At 55.3% G+C, this 6,149-nt stretch overlaps 1 long non-coding RNA gene across 1 annotated transcript; it reads right to left on the bottom strand.

Annotated features, from left to right (window-relative positions):
- Nucleotides 1–2,538: 2,538 nt before the first annotated feature.
- LOC121026758 (uncharacterized) lies at nucleotides 2,539–5,709 on the bottom strand. The gene is made up of 3 exons (XR_005788444.1): nucleotides 5,035–5,709; nucleotides 4,211–4,414; nucleotides 2,539–2,964 (listed from the first exon to the last, which is right to left on the bottom strand). It is a non-coding gene; the product is annotated as an uncharacterized LOC121026758 (long non-coding RNA).
- Nucleotides 5,710–6,149: the final 440 nt, after the last annotated feature.

Genomic DNA, 6,149 nt, shown 5'->3' with positions numbered 1-6,149 from the left:
AAGAAAGAGCCGCCCGCAGATGCAGGGGCCCCAGGGTAGGCTTTAACTCCCACTGCTGTCTCCTGCAAGCCCTTCCGTGAGGAAGCTGGTGTTTGAAAACGTGCATGTGCAGAAGCGTGCCTCGTGTGTACGTAGGGGCTGCGGGGATGTGTGTGCACCGCTGTGTGCGTGTGTCTCCCTGAACGTGTCTATTGATTAGCTCTTGCCGCACAGCAGAGCGCACCAGTTATCGTTGTCCACGCGTCTGGATTGCCTGGGGTGGCTGATCTGTGCTGGGCTCTGCTCCACGCATCTGTCACCCCCCCTGCTGGAACGGGCGGGCTGGCCCAGGCACCTTCTTTCCGTGGTGTTGGCGTAAGGACTAGAGGGCAAGCGGATGAGGTCTCGCCTGGGAACTGGCCCTCCGTTGCATCCGCCTTATCCTATTGGCCAAAGCAAGTCACATGACCACACGCAAAGTGAAGGGGCCCGGAACTGTGTCCCTCTCTCCTCAGTGGGAAACACCAAACCATCACATGGCAAAGGACGGGGATACAGGGAGAGGTGAGGGATTGGGGCTGACAGTGCGTTCTGCCTTCGTATGCGTGTGTATATGTGTGCATGAGCTCTTCCACGTGTGTGTGCAAGATGTCTGTGCATGAGCTCTTCCACGTGTGTGTGCAAGATGTCTGTGCATGTGCATGGGCGTAGATAGCTGTGGGTGTGCATAGGCGCCCTTTCACGTGTATGTCAGCGTGTGCAGAGCTCTGCGTGTGCACGAGAGTGTCAAGCCGAGCGCAGACCTGCGTTTCTTTGGGCGAGGCAGCATCCTTCAGACACACATACGCGGCCGCCAGCCAGGCAACACCAGAAGAGCAGACAGGCCAGTCCCACGAAGCGAGTTAAACCCTCACAGAGATACCTGTGGGGCCCTCCACCAGTCTCGTGCCATCCCCACGTGCTTGGGAGCTCTTGCTCTGTTAGTGGCCCTGAGAAAATTCACTGGTCAGTTGTCTTGTAGTCTATTATTACCAGATGTATGTGTGTTCCAAACAATCGTTTTTAAATTGCCTCATTAGTCTGTCTCAACAGACCCAATCCCGCTACACTTGGCTGGCTCAGATTCCCTGGGACAGAGCTCTGGGCAGGCGGCTTGCTTGCTGATGCATTTCGTCGAAGCGGGTGCGGAAGGGAGGGGTCCCCAGAGGAGATGAGAAGGTGCCCCCACCCACCTCCCCAAAGAGGCAGCACGGAAAGGTGTGGACTTTGGAGTTCGAGCTGGTTTCAAGTCCAGAAGCGGCCCTTTACAAACTGCATGACTTTGTGTAAGCTCTTTGAGCCTCAGTTTCCCCTTCTGCAAAACAGAGCCGTGGTCCCAGTATCATGGGTGGGTGTGAGAAGAGAAGGGCACCGTGTGGTGTGTCAAGCATCTGCACGGTGCCCGGCCCGCCTGGCAGTGGCTAGAACACGGATGTCCCCTTCCCTCTGCTTTCTCAAAGAGCCTCTGAGCTCCGGGCAGAGGCTGGGCCACAGTCAGGGCTGAGCAACTGAATAGGTAGCACCGTGGCCCTGCCCACAGGAGTCCACCTGACTCAGATGAGTTACCTCCGGGTAACTTTATCGGAAGACCTCAGGACACGGGCCCTAGGGTCCGACTGGGCTCAAATCTCTGCTCTCCACCCCCGGTGGCTCACTGCCTGTCTTCTCTAAGGCCCCCGTGTGCTCCTCTGAAAGCAGGGATGATTAATAGTACTCAGCTTCCATGGTACATTTCCTGCCCAATCAGAGCCCTTTCCCCCAAACCCCCAAACTCCATTTTACTCTCTGGGATGAAAATCATCCTGAAGTCGACCCATGTCTCTGCCTCGCCAGCCGGCGGATCTTGAAGTTACAGTCTCTCTCAAGAGCTCCGCACGGGAGTGTCAGTACCCATTACGCCGTGCAGGGAAACAACTCTGGGCTTCTGAGTTGTCGCTTCCTCCTGTCGTTAGCTGTCACTTCTCCGGCAGCCAGGGGCTGTCACTTCTCAGGCAACCACCAGATCTCTGTTCCTAACCCGCAGTGGACACTTTTCTTTGTAAAGGGCCACATAGTAAGTAATTTAGACTTGGTGGGCCACATGTGGTACCTGCCCCATGCTCTTTGTTTGCTTCAACCCTTGAAACGTGTAAAGCCCATCCTTAGCTTGGCAGCCACACAAAAGTCCTGTGGGCTGGAAGTGGCCCATGGGATGTGTTTGCCGACTCCTGGAGAGGCAGGTACACCGGCGAGTTAAACACGTACCTCGAGGGAGCCAAAATCAAGAGTCGGACCCTTAACCGACTGAGCCACCCAGGCGTCTCTAAAAATTTTTAAACAAAATATGACACGTGTTCGTGATTACAAAAATGAGTCACAGAAACAAACCAAGGAGAAAGTTTAAAAAAAAAAAAATCACCCAAAACCCTGCTCCCAGAAACAACCCTGGGTACCGTGTTGGTGAACATTCTCAGCCACCTCTGTCTGATTGTAAACACATATGGACGCAGTTTTGAATGAACGGGAGCAGACGCCACAGGCTGTGGTGTAAAACGCTTTTTTCTCTCGACAATATGTTGTGGACATCTTTCCATGTCAATAAATACAGAGCGGCAGCTTTGTGTTAAACGGCTGCACGAGCCTCTATCGCGTGTACGATCGGGGCTTGGAAATGCAAACCGGCATTCGGTCCCGCGTGGCTCCCAAAGTGAGTGTTGGTGGGACCGTGCTCAGGGGACAGCCGTGGTGGCTGAGCCATGCCACGGCTGCCACAGACGGGGTCTCACACTTGTCCTCGGAGCAAGTCCCTTGAGGGTGGGTCCCAGGGCGGCCTTAGGCAGGGCTTTTGAAGAGGGTCAGTGGCCCCAGCTGGCTCCCTGAAAAAGTATTGCTGTCCTCAGGGACTCGGCTCTCCTGGGGTTCTTTTTGAGGTGCAGGCAGTCGTAAGGCTGGGCCATCGCTGCAGGGCTATGGGCATAAGTGGGGATGACCTGGGGGAAATCTTTCCAGAGCAGTCTGTGAGAACAAAGGTCAGTGCCCCCGCCCCAGTGAAGCTTTTGGTGCAAGCAGAGGCTGGAGAGCTAAGAAGGTGCAGCTTCTCACCTGCTCCCTGGGGACAGGCGGGGGCCCCAGCTGCCGCCTCTGTGATTTGCATTCAGCCCTTGTCTCTGACAAACTCCGCAAGCAGCAGCCTGCTCCCAGAGATGTGCTATTTTAAGTGCTTCCCCTCCGCCCCTAAGGGTGCCATGTGTTTATCTTGCTTTCCAGTTAAAAGGGAAAATCAATTTCACTCTTACCTTAGGAAGGTTTGGGGGGGGGGGGGGGGGGGGGGCTCCATTTCATAAAAAAAAAAGGGGGGGGGGGGGCGGGGGGGGGCTTCAGAGTCCCGCCCTCCAGCCCCCTCCCCCCAGGCCAGTTGTGAATAAACAATAGCCTGGGTCCACCCAGACTGTGGGTCCCAGGAAGCCCCGGGCTCACCTACAAGGGGCCAGGGGCGTGTGGGTTACAACCTCTTATCCCAGAGCGAGGAAGGGAGGAGCCAAGCTCATCAGTGCTTGTGTGTGTGTACGTGTGTACGTGTGTGTGCACACACGGCTGGAACTGGTCCAAGGATGCATGTGTGTATGGGCCTGGCTTGGCCCTGAGCTCCAGGCACCATTCTGTTGGACGGACAAGGACTGTAGGTCTCGGCTGGGCCACCTTCCTCATCCCCCACCAATGGCTGCCTCCTTGGTGGTCTGCATTTCTACCGTCCATCTTCTTGGCCGGGGAATCCCAGCTCCAGCCTTTGGTACAAAGGCCTGCTCAGGCTGCCTCCTGCTCTGAGATGGGGGCCCCTGGGGGCTGAGCTGCTGAGGTAGCCAAACAGAGCATGCCATCCGCAGAGCAGAGGTGTCTGACCAGAGAAGGGCCAACCAGGGGTCCCTCTTTCCTGGCTCTGGAAGTTTTCACTGAGAAGAGCCTTTGGAGTAGAAGGTGTAGGAAAGGAGCTCCTTGGGGGTGGGGGGCGGATTCTGGAGACGGGGTCTTCCTGCAGAGCAGTAACCCTCGGAGTAAAAGGTAGCCATCTTCTCCCAAAGACCACCAGCCCTGACTGAAGGCTGCTGGGTAAGAGCGTAGGTTTGGGGACTGCTTTTCTCCCCCGTCCACCCACATATTTAACGAACATTTACGGACAAGCCTTGGGTTCCAAGCAATTTAAAAACCTCCTCACCTTCCCTTTGAATGCCCCCTCCCTTGCATGGGGCTGATGGAGACTGCAGCGACAGGGGCTAGACAATGCTCCTGTCCTCAAGGAGCTTCCGACCCAAAGGGGACCGGACCTGGGACCAGACGCATCGAGGCAGGTGTTCTGATGGGATCGTGAGCCAAATGCTGTGGGAACGCACGCGTGGGGCTGATTCCCTCTGATGGAGACCTGCAGGAGAGAGGCTCACGGGAGAAGTGGGGCTTGACTTGTCCCTGAAAGGGTGAGCCAGCCTTTAAAAGATGCCGAAGCAGGTGACACGTGGCCCAGCCCGGGGGAGTTGCTTGACAGATGTTCAGTGATCCCATGTGCGTGGTGGGTGGGTGGCAGTGAGTGGGCTGGGGCAGGGCAGGGGGAGGGGCTGAGGATCTGGAAGGTTTTGAGGAGAGGAGTGGAAGAGTCTCAACTGTTGTCTTGAGAAGATCACTTTGTAAGAGTGGGCGGGGGGATGGATTGGCCCCGGGGGAGCAGTAGGGTTTGGGGAGCCCTCAGGGGGGCTAGCAAAACAGCCCAGGATGGAGAGAAGGAGCAACGGCAGAGGCAACTGAAGGGTCTGGGCAGGGCGGGAGAAGTGTTGTCTACGATCACTTTGTGACAGCAGGCTGGGGGGTGGTACTTGTAGAAGTGACAATGGCGGGGTTCCCACCACCAGCTCACAGGACCCATGGGTTGGAGATGCCCATGAGGTCATGCGGTCCACACTCCTGCCCCTGCCCCTGTGCCTGAACCCCCTTGTAAGCCACCTGGGCTTTGGAACCGCAGTGAACGCCTCCGCCAGGATTCAAACATACCGGAACATTCCACCACACTCTTCTGGTGAAGTGGTGTTCACTTCCTTCCAGCTGGGTGCTTCCGGCTGTTACAAAGGTCGCCTTTCAATTTAAATGAAACTTGCCTCTCCACCGCCTCCCTCAGTCTGTCCAATTCTGTTTCTTGGAAGAAAACAGAAAGAGTCTGATGCATATTTCACACGCCTGGTCATCAGGTACTTGATGGCAATTCTCCTGTCCTCCCAAACTCTTCTTACCTCCGGGCGACATTGTAAAAATGGTAATAATGTGAACATTTATTGTGCTTTTCCTGTTCCAGGCGCTGTGCGGAGAGCGTCACATACGCCGTCTCAGGGGCTGGATCATGAGTAGCTTTGAAACGTCTTTGTAAGGGGTTCCGTTGTAATCCCACAGGCGGGAGGGCTCACTGCAGACTTTTAAGTAGGGAGGGGATATTTTGGGAAGACCACTCAGGTGGCCAGCGCGAAGAGTGGCAGAACGGATGCGGTGAAGTGAGGAGGCTGCTGGAATAATCCAGGGGAGGAAGGAACAGGGTCTGAATTTGAGAGGTGGTAAAAGGTGCGGCAGACAGGCATGAGGTGAGAGACATTCAAGGTCAAGTCAATAGGAGCTGGGAGGGGTTGGACATGGGAGGTGAAGGAGAAGAAGAGTCTAGGGTATCTTCAGATTTTTATCCTAAGTGGATTCTATGAAACAGAAAGCCTAAGGAGTATATCTGGATCATTTTGAAGGCGAAGAGAAGGAGAGACTACATTTGGCTTTGCACATCTGGCATTGTAGATGCCACTGGGACACTATTTATTGACTTTAACACGCCTCTGTTTAACATTTATTGAGGATCAACTACGTACCAGGCACTTCGCTAGATGGTAAGGTTATGAAAATTTGGTCACTCTTGTTCTTTTCAACGTTTTATTTATTTTTGGGACAGAGAGAGACAGAGCATGAACGGGGGAGGGGCAGAGAGAGAGGGAGACACAGAGTCGGAAACAGGCTCCAGGCTCTGAGCCATCAGCCCAGAGCCTGACATGGGGCTCGAACTCACGGACCGCGAGATCGTGACCTGGCTGAAGTCGGAGGCTCAACCGACTGCGCCACCCAGGCGCCCCTTGGTC

This window comes from Herpailurus yagouaroundi, unplaced genomic scaffold (assembly GCF_014898765.1).
Source record: "Herpailurus yagouaroundi ecotype Mexico unplaced genomic scaffold, PumYag 77, whole genome shotgun sequence".
Taxonomy (NCBI): Eukaryota; Metazoa; Chordata; class Mammalia; order Carnivora; family Felidae; genus Herpailurus; species Herpailurus yagouaroundi.
Note: the sequence above shows the minus strand (reverse complement) of the source record. Positions and strands in the feature narration are given on the sequence as shown.